This window comes from Leptonychotes weddellii, chromosome 1 (assembly GCF_054177405.1).
Source record: "Leptonychotes weddellii isolate Sample4059 chromosome 1, ASM5417740v2, whole genome shotgun sequence".
NCBI classification, from domain to species: Eukaryota; Metazoa; Chordata; class Mammalia; order Carnivora; family Phocidae; genus Leptonychotes; species Leptonychotes weddellii.
In genome coordinates this window covers 37,342,417-37,359,144 of record NC_138369.1, presented here as the reverse complement: position 1 = coordinate 37,359,144, position 16,728 = coordinate 37,342,417, and positions in this window count along the sequence as shown.

Here is a 16,728-nt window from a genome sequence, read left to right as displayed (position 1 = left end):
AGTGCTCCATGCAGAACGTGCCCTCCTCAATACCCACCACCAGGCCAACCCATCCTCCCACCCCCCTCCCCTCTAGAACCCTCAGTTTGTTTTTCAGAGTCCATCGTCTCTCATGGTTCGTCCACCCCTCCGATTTCCCCCGCTTCATTCTTCCCCTCCCGCTACCTTCTTCTTCTTCTTTTTTTTTTTCTTAACATATCTTGCATTATTTGTCTCAGAGGTACAGATCTGAGATTCAACAGTCCTGCACAATTCACAGCGCTTAACAGAGCACATACCCTCCCCAGTGTCTATCACCCAGTCACCCCATCCCTCCCATGATCCATGATTCTTCAGGTGTGTAATGTCCTTTGTGAAAGGATTTCAATCTAAAATGGAAACAAAGGATATGAAACGGAAAATCTCACACACGTACCCTCAGAAGAAAAGAACTTAAGAACTGAGAGAATGATTTTTCCTAAATGTCTAATTTATAGCAGATGGAAACTTGTCTCCTGATCAGTGAACATCCACCAACAATCTCTGTCCATCCTTAAGCTAATGAACTTACTGCTTGGGCTCTGGCTGGACTTCCTTGGTTTTGTACTCCTTGCCCTTAATCACAGCTCACTTCAAACCCTCAGTGGATTCACTGTAACTTGCTCCCAGCCTGTGTTTTTCGAATTGCAATTCCTTTGCTATTCCTGAATAAACTCAGTTTCTGGTAATTCACTCTTGCCTCAATTTAACTATATAATTAGGTTGACATCTTATTTCTTGGTATAAGTTCATGGACCTGTCGAAAGGAAAAAAAAAATCCCAGCAGATATGGACTGTGTTGACTTCAAAACACATTTGAAAATGTTCTAAAAAATTGTTTTTTAAAAGTAAAATGGAATAATATGTGCAGGATAATCATACAACTTGGAATCAACATATATTAGTCTCTGCAGGAGTGACAAGAAAGCATCTCAGTGTAACTAACATAAGTAATTAAAAACTATTTCTTTTAATATATACCTCCCTAAATCCTTATTCCTCCTATGAACCACCTTATTCTCAGACCAATTCCCAGTCCCTCTTTTTCCTCTCAACTTTTCAGTATCTCTTTTCCTGATTTTGCATTCCAAAAGACCAGAGATTATCTGCAAAGATAAAACCCTCATATGGGAGATAGGGAGAGGATAGGGTCTGAAGTCAAGGGAAAGGAAGTAGAGACTCATATTCATTAGTCAATCGTTCCTCTTCTGTCAAGTGGGTTTGCAGATGCTTGAATTATTATGCAAAAGATGTGGTAATAGACCTCAAATGGAATGTAAGGAAAGATTGTAATGTCACTTAGAGATTTGCTAATGTGTCCCAGTATAGCAAACACTTTACATGAATGAATCAAATTCCAGAGAAAGATTTCAACCGACCAAATGCAATAATGAAAAAAATTTAATAAATAACTATGCAGTTTGGAGCATGAGATCAACAATTAGACCATTGACACTGTGGCAGGAATACGATTTGAGTAAGGTAATTTAAATAGATAAGAAAATGTAACTCTTTTTTATTAGCCAAGGGCATGATGTGATTGACAGTATGCTGTGACCAGGAAAAGCAGAAGAAAGGAAGGAGAGATGGCTGCAAGATGGGATCCTCTATCACAAACTGTTTAGGTATTGTGCCCACTTCTGTAAACATGAGCACACTCAGTAGAGAGGTACTAAGATGCTGACTTGACTAGAAACCATGATAAATTAGAAAGCATGTCATATAAAAAGAGAAGACATGAGGGAGAGATTTAGTAGCTGTTTTCAAAATCATGTCTAAAGTTTCATCAGATGGAACTCAGAATATATTTATTTTCTATGGCTTTCATGATATAGAACTAGAGTCAATTAAAGAGAGAGCATGATTCAAGTGGAGGAGGCATTTTCTATTTCCAGATACTCCAAGAAGGAAAGATGTACATCAGGGAGTACTGAGTACCTGGACACTTAGTGAGAATGTTCAGCTAAAATAAAGACAAACAAGGTTGGAGGAGGAAAAACCTGAAAGACTAACAGTCCCTACTATTTATGAGAATTTTAGATTAAGCACACTAAGATGATCACATAGCATAAAATGTTCTTTATTCTAAATAGAATTTCTCTTCAAAAGTATGTGCATTTTTGAAAGACTTCAAAATTTTAAAATTTCATCTCCATGAGATAAACATATCCATCTATTTTATGCCATAGATATCTAAATGCATCATAACTGAAAATATAACCATAGCAACAAAAATAATAATGAAATTTATTACATGTGGAACCCTCAATAAATATACATCAGGCACTAAGCACTTTACATTCATTTCCTTCATTTAACCCCCACAGCCTGTCAGGGAGGTAGGATGGGATTAATGAATCTGACAGGGCACAAAGCTGGTAAGTAGCAGAGCTAGAATTTCAACTCAGGTTTGTCCAAATTTCATCACTACAGCTAACTATTATATTATTGTTATTCCCTGTTCCATAATGCTCCTTTAAATGAAACATGAATAAATGGAGCATGGAAGCCAATATTATAAAGAAGAGAACTTGTTATACTACCCAGATATCCCCAGGTATAGATCTGCAATTCATAAATTTTCAAAAGGCACTCAGTAACAATGTGGACACCTATCTTTAAATAAGCCTCACAAGTGAACCAAATGGGCATTTTATGATATAAAAGTCAATTCCTAAGATATTACCCCCTAAGCTTAATTCTATCAATGCTCATATGAAAAATCAGGAATAATTTATAATTCCCCAATGAGGTGAACTAGTTCATTATAATTCATAAATATAGAAAGGTTTCTACATCTTTTAGACAAAACTAGTTGTTTCTCTGCATCCCTGGGAATGAAGCTAGTCATGCAATAAAAATATCTTTGTGAAACTTTATAGAATAAGGGGCAAAGTGAAAGAGCAATACTTTTGCAATTTTTTGCTTCTTAAAAGAAATTCTTGTTGAACTTTTAGTAAGGTTTAAGGGGCAGTGATTGTGTTAAAGTAGCTTTTTCTTTGAATTAAACCCTAACTAAAAGAGTAAAAATAGAAATAATAGCATGTAGACTGAACGTAACAGCCATTCAGCAATGCTTCATTTACAGTAATTTCTCATGTATACAGAAAGTAATTAATAATCTGAAGTGTCAAAAATATTATTGAGAAAGAGTAACAACAGCAGCAAAATGTGAGCTCAAAATCTGCACTGAGTCATGGCTGGGTCACTCTATCCTAAGTAAACTTAGCAGGTCCTCCTTAGATCCCTTTATGCCTTGAGTACTGAGTCAGAGAAATTTGTAAGACATAAAATTATTGCTATAGGCAGTCAAATCAATAGTCTAAAATCAAGAAGGAAGAGAAAAATACCATACAATTGTCCTCAACAACTTAAAACATTCATTTTGACATAACATATTTTTGGAAAAATAAATCCATATTGGCTGATGTGATTTTCCTTGGTCTCCCCACCTCCCCATAGCAGAGAGAGGCTCAAGACAACGTTTCAAATTAAGCCTTCTCCATCCCGGAGCTGGAAGACAGTTGTTGATTCACTTCAGTGACGCTGCTTTTTGGCACTGTGAAAGCTGTCTGTACATTGGCCAGTACACGAATAAGCCACGAGAAAAAAACATCCACCATGTATAAAGCAGGCCCTCACAGCCAGAGAGAGGAAGAACAAGAAGAACACTCAGAACAAACATATCACAAAATTGAGCTGTAGGAAGCAAAAGATAACAACTGGAGCAAAAAAGTAGTCAGGCCAGGGGATGTCTAAGCCGAGCACAAAGAAACATTTTAGAACTATAATATCTGAATTTGGCAAAAGCACTCAGTAGGCAAACAGAAAGTTAATGTGTTAAGAAATAGTAACAAGGACAAAAATAATTCAAAATAAACTTTCCAAAAATTAAAACAGTTGTCACTGCAAATACATAGAGATGGTTGGATAGAGCTCTGATAAAGTGATATTTAAATGAGTAAGTTCAAAATTTGGCTCTGATATAAGAAGACAAGTGGCTTCATTTCTTCCTCTGAAAATGGAAACTATATCTACTCTGTCTACACTACAGGGTGGTTGGGAGAATCATATGAAGACATCTCAAAGTGCTTTGAAATTTGCAAACTGTTACAAAAATGTGATGATGATGATGATGCTGATGATGAAGAAAATATGCCACACAGATGGACAGGGCTCCTCATAGAATATAACGCTCTCTGGAAAGTTGAGTTATGCTGGTGGTATAAATATAAAGCCAAGTTAGTGAATTTATTTATGTATTTATCAGCCATAAATACCAAAACATATTCTAATAGAAATGAAATATCTTACAAAGCAGGGGGAAATAAACTTTAACAGTTTTCTTTCTTGATTGGGTGTTAATGTTAGAGTCAGGACCACATGTCAAAAAAATGTGTTTCTTTGTAATTCAAATTTAGAAAATATTATTCTAGGAAATGCAAGATGAAGGGAAGTTTTTCTAAGAAATAAATGTGTTGGAAAATGATACTTTTTTTTCCTTAAGAATATGCTTCTCGGATGTGATAAATTCTGTCAGGAAAAAGAAATATTTTGAATTTGAACTTTCCTTGATGTAGCTTCTGTTTTGGGTCACAAGAAATGGAAAAAGTTCACATGATCATTCCCTATTCCTTTCTCCTTCAATTGCAATTGATTTTTATTAGTAACCATGAGCATCAGAAAAAGAGTTTCTGTTTCTATTAATGAACTGAGGTGTGCAGGTGCATATGATATGTTCATATGAATCAGGGCTCTAAAGTGTACTGATTCTCCCCAATTTTCTACAATATTTTCTGTTTCTTATCATTATGACTAAATAACGATGGCAAAACTAATGATGCCATTACCTTGTAATTGGGAATTGAGGCTCTTTAGCAATGATAAAGCATGCACAGAGCAGAGTTAATGGGCCAACCAGGCAGCCCCACTGGGTAGCTAGTCCACAGAGCAAGAAGACTGAACATTTGCAAGGTAGGATGTTGTTCATAAAAGGCAGTGAGCATCAGGAAATGTTTCTTCCTGATTATTGTCTACTGCTCTATCAGCCGAGGGAAAGTTAATAGAGCTCAAATAAAGATTTGAGGCAATTCTTGATGTAAAATGTAAAGAGCCCTTTTCTTCATGATTCAACCATTTACAAATATCTCACTGATACTACTTTCTATAAAATAATTCATTGTTTTAATCGAACCATATTCTGTACATTTTACCTCCTAATTTGTATGGGGATGATGTTATAGATTTTAGGGCCATAAGACATATGTGTTTGTTTATGACACTTGTTCCAGCATAGTCCCTGGAACATAGTAGGTGCTCAGTTAGCTATTGGTTCAATCAATTTACTTAACACTTTTTATAAACAAAAACTAAAGTAATACCTATGCTCAGGAAAATACCATTGCTCAATTTAGTGCAAGAAAACTGAAATTCTTGGGGATTTTAACATTAGGAATATGTTTTCCCCACACCAGTCAGGTTACAATGAAAGCAAGATTCTGTTGATTCAGGAAAAAAAGACTGGGAGCCATAGAGAAAAAAAGCATGTACAGAGTAGCTTACCGCTGAAACTGTTCCCATGATTCTGATGAAGCAGTAACAGGAGTCATTCTCCAAAGGGGCCATCGCCTTTTTACAAACAAGCCATGTTCTATATTTTTTTTTTCACCCAGGTTAAGCAAAAAGTGAAATGTCATTAGCATTATTAAAACAATGCCTCCCATTTAGTAATAATAATAATTATTTTTTGAGGTTTTATGCCAGGCATTATGCTAAACACTCTAGATGAATTATTTTATTTAATCCTCACAATAATCTTGTGATGGGAGCTTTATTAGCTTCCCCATTTTTCAATTTGGAAACATGGGGCTTAGAGAGGTTAAAGTTAATGTGTCCAGGGATATATTGTCAGTAAATGAAAAAAAAAAAAAAGAGAGAGAGATTAAGAGAAGCCTGATTCAATTCCATGGTGTTCCCATTTGACCATATCACAGCACATCATGCAAAGTCCTTTTTGTGCATTGCTTCGAGTGAGCCCCTCAATGTTTCTTCAGTTAGGCTGAATTGCTGTTGTGAGCTTCATTTTACAGATGGAGGTTTAAAGAAGTAAATAACTTGCCTATGATTTACACAGCTATCAGATCACAAAAACAGGTCACAAACCATCTTTTCTCTCTCAGAAGCCAGTGTTCCAGGATGTGCAGTGCATTACATAACTCCTATACAATCCTCAGGCCAAGCCTTCAGCACTAAATGTCAGAGGAAAGGTCTTCATTTACAAAACCTCTAAATGCCTTCCTTCCTCTAAGAATGGACATACTCACCTCTATGTCATTCTTTCCTTCCAACAAGAGAGGATGATGCAGCCTGGGCCCTAGGCTACCTCTCTTGTCTCCTTCAATCTCTTCACTTAAGTCCTTTTTCCACTCTCTTCCCACACAGATCTGAGTCGGTGCATTCATTTTTTCAGGTCATTTTAAGGTGGATCTGTTATCACAGCTTTTAATTTTACAGAATGTGAAAGGACATTCTGCTCTCAATTATACCCACCAGAATGGTTGCTCTTCATCCTATAATCCCTGGGAGGCACCTCTCTGTGGTTTGGGGTTTTAGACATTAGAGGAAGCAGCTGTGAATACAGTAACATTCACCCAGTTGCTACTGTCACTCTAATAACCACAGAAGCAAGCTGCACGACATGCTACAGAAGCAGAGGGTCATAGAACAGATTCTGGGGACCCTGGGGGTGCATGCAGCAGCCAGGGACAGCCCTATTAACCTTCTCCAAATTTCTGATTTTTTTGTTGTTGTTGATTTCACTCAGGTTGCCTAAATTATAATAGTATGTTCCATACTCCTCCAGAAATAATTCAGCCAAATGGTACAGGTCAACATGAAACTTCTGACTAAACATGTTTCTAACCAGGGAGGAGATTCAAATACATTTTCCCTCCATTGGGTTTTCCAGGATTTAAAAATATTTTGGCTTCTATTATAGACATGTGTTGACACATTCTGGGCATGTAAATAAAGAAACAGTGAGAGTATAATCAAGTACTCATGGATGTGTATGTTTGTAGCTGGGCATATAGATTCCACATAGGAGATTTTATTATAATTCTTCTTAACCTAGGAACTTTTACAGATGGAGACCTGACTGAGATCCCAGGGAAGCTATCACAGATTATGATAGTAATACAGCACTGCCCCAGGACCATGTAGATAAAGGCAAGTCAAGTGTCGGCAAGGGGAAGGCTAAAAATGTGATAGATGCAAGGAATTGAATGGTTTCTTCTTTTTTGTTACTTAATTTTTCTTCTTTCCTCTCTTTTTCCCTCCTTTATTCTGCATTTTCCTTTTTGAGCTAACATTGATTAGGAAGTTTCTGTCTCCTTCACCTCTGTTGTTTGATGAAAAAAGTTCATTTAAGAATGCCTTTATAATTTTTTTCTTATAAACATATTTTTCCCTACTCCTTTTCAATAAACTAAATCAAAGAATCCTGACTATAGGTTACTATTTGGGAAACCATAGAGACTTAGTTCCAACCATTCATGTGTCCCTCAAACCACTGATTAATTACCTACTATATTCTGAGCAGTTTCTGAGCATTGAATAATGATTCTCAAACAAGCATTACTGACAATCAATGAGTTTCTTATCAGAAACTTATCTTTGTACTTATTTTCACTTACGTATTCCAGAAACAATTAATCATTTATTTACATTCTAGAGAACCCTGGTATGATTTTATTAAGATACACCATTCCAAGAGGGGTAGGCTTGCCATTATGTCTAATGATCTGTGTTCCAGTTGAAGGAATACTTTGAGTCTGTCATCTAATTACAATGTTTTGCTGAAAGAAAAAAAAATGCTAATTTAACAAGAACCCTGCCATTAGGAAGTGTTCAGTTTAGAGAAGATATTACAATCCGGAGATCATCTTTATTCATTGCCTGACTTATCACAAGTAAAATGTGGTATGAAGTTTAATAATCTTTTTTCAATGGTAATTTACAGTGATAATCTTATCTGGGTATTGAAAAAATTTTTTAAACTAGGGAAGGAAGTTATCATTAATGGCAATAATAATGGTGCTAGTAATAGAAAATGGAAGCAAGAGGAAGAGAACTTGCACAAACTTTCACCCCCACAACTACCCAACCCCCCTGGGAGCAACTATACCTACCTTCTCTGTTTCCATTCTTCTTACCGAAGGTACATTGTCCATAGTCCTAAGACTAATCCTCAACATGTGTACAATGTGCCAATCTTTTTCATCTACTCAAAACCATCACTCTAGCAAATCCTCTCCTTCTTTGATTATCGCTGCTGTCTTCTCTCTATTGAATCATGCCAATAAATGTATAAGTATTGTGTTATTCCTGAATAAGCTTCCCCTGTTCTAGTTACTGCGATTTTATTTGCTGTCATACAGCTTTTTGAAATAGCTTATATATTCTGGCTCAGTGAGATGCTTACCCTTACCACCCTCTCCCCCACCCAAAGTTGGCTAGTTATGGTAGCTGTGATTTCCTGTTAATGAACCCAAAGTCAACTCTAAGCCATCTTATTGATCCAGCAGCAACATGTGCCACAGCAGAGATCCTTATTCCCAGAAATACTTTCTTCTTTTGACATACTAAATCTCTCTTTCTTCCTTTTCTTCCCCACCCCTTCCTCTTCTTTCTTCCCCTCCTCTTCACCTTCTTCCTCATTGGCAGCTCTTTTTTTTTTTAAGGTAGGCCCCACACCCAACATGGGGCTTGAACTCACAGCTCTGAGATCAAGAGTCGTATGCTCTACTGACTGAGCCAGCTAGGCGCCCCATCATTGGCAGCTCTTTCTAAATATTTTTCTCTTTCCCCTGACCTCTTAATGGTGGATTCCTCCAAGAATCATTTCTGGGACTTCTCTACCTATTCCTTTTGTGACCTCATACAGTCTGAACGCACTAAACACTATTTGTATGTTAAATATTAACAAATTTACAAGTATAGCCTGGATTTCACTGGTGAATTCCAGATTTCTTCATTCCTCTGCTTAGTTGATACTTCATGGATGCTAACATATATCTCAAGCCAGACATACTCACATCTGAGTTTCCACTCTTTCCCTTAATACCTTCTTCAACTATATCATAGCTAATGACAAGTCAATCTTTGCAGGTACCCCTTAAATTGAGTCATTCTTGATACATCTCTTTTTCTCACACCACATCATTATTCTGCTGGTTCTGCATATCCAAAGTCAAATATTTTTCCCCACTGCTAACAATATCAACTCTCCATTACACTAGTGTAACCACTATCTCTGCTTCTACTCTTGATCATCTTTCACCTTTTTCAGTTTTTTCCAAACACAACAACCAGTAATCCTTTCATAAACACCAATGACTCCTTTTTTTAGTCAGAGTAAAACCCAAGTCCTTGAAGTAGCCTCTAAATCATAAAATAATCTGTTTCCTCCCCTCCTCTTTTACCTCCCTATCCTCTTCTAATATTACTTTCCCCATGTTCATTCCACTCCAACCACAATTTTCTCTTCTTCATGCCTCAGGCACACAAGACATATTTCTATCATAGTACTGGCTAATCCATCACACTGGAATATCCTTCCCACAGATATCAACAGTATTGAAGGCTCATTTCCTCACTTCTTTTTAAAATAAAATTTATATCTTAGAATAGTTTAAGATTTATAGACAAATTGTGAAGATAGTACAAAGAGTTCCCTTATACCCACACTCATTTTCTCCTATTATTAACATCTTACATTAGTATGATATATTTGACACAATTAATGAACCATTAATGATACAGTATAATTAACTCAAACCCATACTTTATCTGGATTTCCTTAGTTTTTACCTAATGACCATTTTCTTTTCTAGGATCTCATCCACAATACCACGTACATTTAGTTGTCATGTCCACTTAGGCTCTTCTTGGTTGTGACAATTCCTCAGACATTACTTGTTCTTGATGACCCTGATAGTCCTAAGAATTTTGTATGTGTAGGGTGTCCCTCTATTGGGATTTGTCTGATGATTTTCTTATGATTTGATTTGTGTTATGGGTTTTTGAGTGGAAGACCACAGGGGTAAAGTGCCATTTTCTTCATATCATATCAAGGGTACATATCCTAAACACAACTCATCATAATTGATGTTCACTATGATCACCTGGCTGAGGTAATAATTTTTAGATTTCCCCACTGTAAAGTTACTCTTTTTTATCCCCTATTTGGTACTGTGCTCTCCAGATGGAAGTCACTATGCAGTACACACTTAATAAGTGGGGAGTTATACTCTACCTCCTTGAGGGTCAAGTATTTACATAAATCCTTTGCATGGGAGATTCTTTTGCACAGGATTTTTGCCTCTTCTCCCTCATTTATCTATTTGTTCAATCATTTACTTATAACAGTATGGACTCGTGGATATTTACTTTCTGCTTTGGATTATAATTCAATACTATTTTATTTAGTTTGTTAAACAAATTGTTCCAGCTTTGTCCATTGAGAGGTCTTTCAGTTGGCTCCTGTATCTCTTTTATAAGTTCCCTGTTTGTGTTTATGTATACATGTACGTGTGCATTTTGAGTAATTCTTTACTTTCTGGGACTACAAGATGCCCCAGGCTCATCTTATATATATTCTGCCCCAATTCCAGAATCACCCATTTTTCCAAGGAGCCCTGGTTCCTTTCATTAGAGAATCATATAGAAACCAAGAAATGGGTGCTAGGTGTACTCACTATTACCAAGAAGATTGATTACTTCTACACTTTTTCAGCTGACAGAAGAGGGAAACATATGTCTGTATATTAAACTGTGTATATATACATATTTGTATATTTAACCATCTATGTCTGTAATAAGATAGATTAACTTCTGGCATGGCAGCAAGAGGAGAATTGCTGACCTGTTCCATAGTGAAACTAGAGGCAAAACAAAACAAAACAAAAACCTCTCAAAATAGTCCTAAGGACAAAGAGCAAATGAAGAAACATTTATTCAAGCAAACCTATTAAAATTTATTAAGAAAGTTGAATCTGGAGTATTTGGACCAAGAATGTTACTTGTACCTTAACAGCTCAGCAATGTGGGGAATCCACTCTATCTGTAGCCAAAAACACAGGATTCCCTCATCTCCTAGCAAACTTCAGCAAAACTTCAGCATTTCTCATCCTGCCCCATGTGCCTGTTGCTGAGGCTAAGTCTCAGGAATTACAAACAAGAGGTGGGTGTTCCCTTGTTTTGCAAACTCTCACTCAAGGAATGAAGGCTCTATCTTGAGTATGGTGCACTGAGAATACCACTGCCCCAATCTCCTTTGTCTTGGCTCATGAGATAGAGATTCCATGCAAGGAGAAGCAAGCCAAAAAGATCTCAACTGCTGCTTCCCACCACTCCACCTGGAGCTCAGTGACTAGAGTGTGGGTGTAGAGTAGGAAGAAATTTGCCATTGTTCCCATCCCTGGCTTCAGAGCCCTAGCTCAGATTTTGCCTGGGTAAGGAAGCAGACCTTAAAACAGATAGTTTTTATCTTCTCAAAGGAACAGACTTCATTTGCAATAGAGTGTAGAAAAGTTTAAGCATGCAGACATTCTCAAGAACACTAGAGGTTGTGGTGAAAGGAAATTAGGAAGAAATTTGTAGATTTAATGATAATGCAGCCTAGACTATAGTCTGGCTAATGTGCAGGGGAGAACCAGTGAATAAGACTGAGTGGGGCCCTCCTAAGGTCAGAAAAATTATAATGCACTGACTTCAGAAATTATTCCTTCAAAGGAGACACAATTTAATTAGATTCACTTGTAGAGAAATTTATATTCCAGAAAATCGTTGAAACAATAGAGCAAACCACTGCCCAATTAGTGGAGATTAACAGTTGGGTGTGGTCAGGGAAAGAGAACACTACCCAAACCACTGTTATCCTAGGATGACTGTGGTCACACCCAGAACTATACAACACAGGCTTACAATTATACATGTTTGAGTGGAAGGGTTAGACTTCACTAAAATCATCCAGGCAGTCATTAAAAATAAATAAGCATATTATAAAAAACCAAGGACCTTGGCATGGAGAGTGGGTGTGAGAGGGAGGAGGGAACCAACAACAAGTTGCTACAATATATTGTCTAAAAATTCCAGTTTCCAAGAAAAACTTATGAGACATGCACAGAAATAGGGAAGTATGATTTTTACATTGAAAAAAAAAAAAAAGCAGGCAATACAAACTGTGTAAGAATGACCAATTCTACACATCCTAGAGTTTGTTGAGAAAAACTCAACAAACTCTAAGTAGGATAAATTCAAAAAGATAGACAAACAAACACATCATAGTAAAAATGCTGACTGTCAAAGACAAGCGGAAAATGTTGAAACTAGCAAGAGAAAAATAACTTATCACTTACAAAGAGACCCCAATAAGATTAACACCTAACTTCTCAGCAGAAACAATGGAGGCTATCGGGCAGTGGAATAACGTGTTGAAAGTACTTAAAGATAAAAACGGTCCGTCAGGAATCCTATATCCCGTAAAACTATCTTTAAAAAAATGAAGGTAAAATAAAGACTTTACCTGATAAATAAAAACTTTGAGAATGTGTTGCTACCAGAACTACCTTACAATAAATACTAAAGAAAACTATTAGGACTGAAAGTAAGTGATTCCAGATAATAAATCAAATCCACATGAAAAAAGAGCACTATTTAAGTAATTATGTAATTATGAAAGACAGTATAAAAACATCTCTTAACTGATTTAAAAAACTCTTGGATCAAATAATAGGTGTACAAGATATTGCTGGTCATATAAATGATACAGAATTGCAATATGTAATATATTTGCAAAAAACAGTACAAAGTAGGAGGGCAGGACCAAAGCTGTATTGGGCTAAAGAAATGTCTGCAGATGGTTCGGTAATAAATATAACAATATACTCTTCAGTTTGTAACATTAATAGGTATCATGTATTTAGCCGTAACACACAATAAAAGGGAAAAGGGAATAGATCTATATAGAAGCAGTGCTTCTATATGCCACGGGAAGTAAACTAGTATAAAATGAAGTTGATTCTGATAAGTTAAGATGTATATGGTAAATCATAGAGCCACCATTTAAATGTTTTAAATACAGTGAAAAATCATTAAAAGATTAAAATGCTATATTGGAAAATATTCAGTTAATGTAAAAGAAAGCAATAAAGTAGAGGGACAAAAAGAGATATGTACAACACAAAAAGTAAAAATGGCAGACACAAATCCAACTATATCATTAATAACATTAAATATACTTAAACATTCTAATCAAAAAGCAAAGATTGTCAGATTGGATTCAACTTAGTGTCATCTAAAGGAGATATACTTTAGACTCAATGATACAAATAGAATGAAAGTAAAAGTATAGAAAAGACATATCATACATGCAGCATCATAGTAAAGTAGAATGGCTCTGATACTCACATCAGACAAAATATACTTTAAAACCAGAAATGCTGGAAAGCACTTAAGATGGTGGTGGAGTAGGGAAACCCTAGGCTTGCCTCATCCTTCGAACACAGATAAATATCAAATGATTTTGAACACACAAGAAATGGATTTGAAGACTGAGAGAGTAAAAATGCACAACCAGAGCTGAAACAAACAAACAAAAAACCAAAAACAACAACAACAAAACGCCACCTTGTAGAAGGTAGGAACTATGGAGAGTTGATCTGGGGGAGAAGAGCTGTGGGTACTGCAATGGGAAGGGAGCCCTGATCACAGAGAGAGGAGCCAGAGAGAAAGAGAGAGAGGGAAAGAGTGGAAGTGCACCCAAGGAATTGCACAAGAAAAATTCTCCCTCAACACCATTGACGGGGAAAAGGAGAAGGGTGGACTATCACAAGTCTTTATAAATAGCAGAGTGCAGAGTCTGAAGTTTTAGAGGCCTGTGACATAGTCAAGGTCATGCCTGTCAGACTTAGCAGTGCTCTCGTGGGAAAGTAGGGCAAAGAGTCAGGAGCAGACAGCGTGGTCTGAGGATCCCCTGGGTCACAGGGGGAAAGGCACTTCCTCTCCTTGGAGGGCCTTTGGGAGAGGGGGTGTGACTTCTCTGGGATCAAGGGACCTCGCAGGTGACATTGAGCTGCTCTGATCACTAGCATAGGATAGGGGGCACTGGCTAAGGGCAGTGAGCCTTAGTACTGGCTTTCTGCTGTGCTTTGCCAGACATTTAAAGAAGACTTAATACCTATTCTTCTCAAACTGTTCCAAAAAATAGAAATGGAAGAACTTCTAAACTCCTTCTATAAGGCCAGCATTACCTTGATTGCAAAACCAGACAAAGACCCCATGAAAAAGGAGAATTACAGGTCAATATCCCTGATGAACATGGATGCAAAAATTCTCAACAAGATACTAGCAAATTGAATCCAACACTACATTAAAAGAATTATTCACCACAATCAAGCGAGATTTATTCCTGGGCTGCAGGGGTGGTTCAATATTCAACAAATTAATCAATGTGATACACCACATTAATAAAAGAAAGTATAAGAACTATATGATCCTCTCAATTGATGCAGAAAAAGCATTTTACAAAATACAGCATCTATTCTTGATAAAAACCCTCAAAAAAGTAGGGATAGATACAATATACCTCAACATCATAAAGGCCATATACAAAAGACCCACAGCTAATATCATCTTCAATGGAGGAATACTGAGAGCATTTCCTACATGGTCAGGAATAAGACAGGGATGTCCACTCTCACCATCACTATTTAACATAGTACTGGAAGTCTTAGCCTCAGCAATCAGATAAGAAAAAGAAAGAAAAGACATTCAAATCAGTAAGGAAAAAGTCAAACTTTCACTATTTGCAGACATGATACTCTATGTAGGAAACCTGAAAGACTTCACCAAAAAATTGTTAGAACTAATACATGAATTCAGCAAAGTCACAGGATATAAAATCAATGTTGCATTTCTATACACAAATAATGAAGCATCAGAAAAAGAAATCCAGGAATTGATCCAGTTTACAATTGCACCAAAAACCATAAGATACCAAAGAATAAACTTAATGAAAGAGGTAAAAGATCTGTACTCTGAAAACTATAAAACACTTATGAAAGAAATAAAGAGGACACAAAGAAATAGAAAAACATTCCATGCTCATGGACTGGAAGAACAAACATTGTTAAAATGTCTATATTTTTTGTACTACCTAAAGCAATCCACATATTTCATGCAATCCCTATCAAAATACCAACAGCAATACTCAAAGAGCTAGAACAAACAATCCTAAAATCAAAAAAGACCCCAAATAGCCAAAGCAATCCTGAAAAAGAAAAGTAAAGCTGGAGGCATCACGATTCCAGACTTCAAGCTATATTACAAAGCTGTAGTCTTCAAGACAGCATGGTACTGGCACAAAAACAGACAGATGGATCAGTGGAACAGAATAGAAAACCCAGAAATTGACCCACAATTATATATTCAATTAATCTTCAACAAAACAGGAAAGGATATCCAATGGAAAAAAGACAGTGTCTTCAACAAACGGCACTTGGAAAACTGGACAGGTACATGCAGGAGAATGAACTCAGACCACTTTCTTACACCATACACAAAAATAAATTCAAAATGGATGAAAGACCTAAATGTGAGACAGGAAACCATCAAAATCCTAGAGGAGAACACAGGTAGCAACCTCTTTGGCCTTGGCTGTAGCAGCTTCTTACTAGACATGTCACTAGAGGCAAGGGAAACAAAAGCAAAGATGAACTACTGAGACTTCATCAAGATAAAAAGCTACTGCCCAGAAAAGGAAGCAATCAACATAACTAAAAAGCAAACTTTGGAATGGGAGAAGGTATTTGCAAATAACATATCTGGTTAAGGGTTAACATCCAAAATCTATAAAGAACTTATCAAATTCAACACCCAAAAGACAAATAATTCAGTTAAGAAATGGGCAGAAGACATGAATAGACATTTTTCCAAAGAAGACATCCAGATGGCTAACGGATACATGAAAAGATGCTCAACATCACTCATCATCAGGGAAATGCAAATCAAAGCCATGATGAGATACCACCTCACACTTGTCAGAATGGCTAAAATTAACAACACATGAAACAACAGGTATTGGCGAGGATGCGGAGAAAGGGGAACCCTCTTGCACTGTTGGTGGGAATGCAAACTGGTGCAGCCACTCTGGTAAACATTATTGAGGTTCCTCAAAAAGTTAAAAATAGAACTACCCTATAAATACCTCAATATCATAAAAGCCATCTATGAAAAACCCACAGCAAATATTCTCAATGGGGAAAAACTGAGAGCTTTCCCCCTAAGGTCAGGAATATGGCAGGGATGTCCACTATCACCACTGCTATTCAACATAGTACTAGAAGTCCTCGCCTCAGCAATCAGATAACAAAAAGAAATAAAAGACATCCAAATTGGCAAAGAAGTCAAACTCTCACTCTTTGCAGATGATATGATATTTATGTGGAAAACCCAAAAGACTCCACCCCAAAATGCTAGAACTTGTACAGGAATTCAGTAAAGTGGCAGGATATAAAAATCAATGCACATAAGTCAATGGCATTTCTATACACCAGCAACACGACAGAAGAAAAAGTAAGGAGTCGATCCCATTTACAATTGCACCCAAAACCATAAGATACCTAATCTAACCAAAGAGGCAAAGAATCT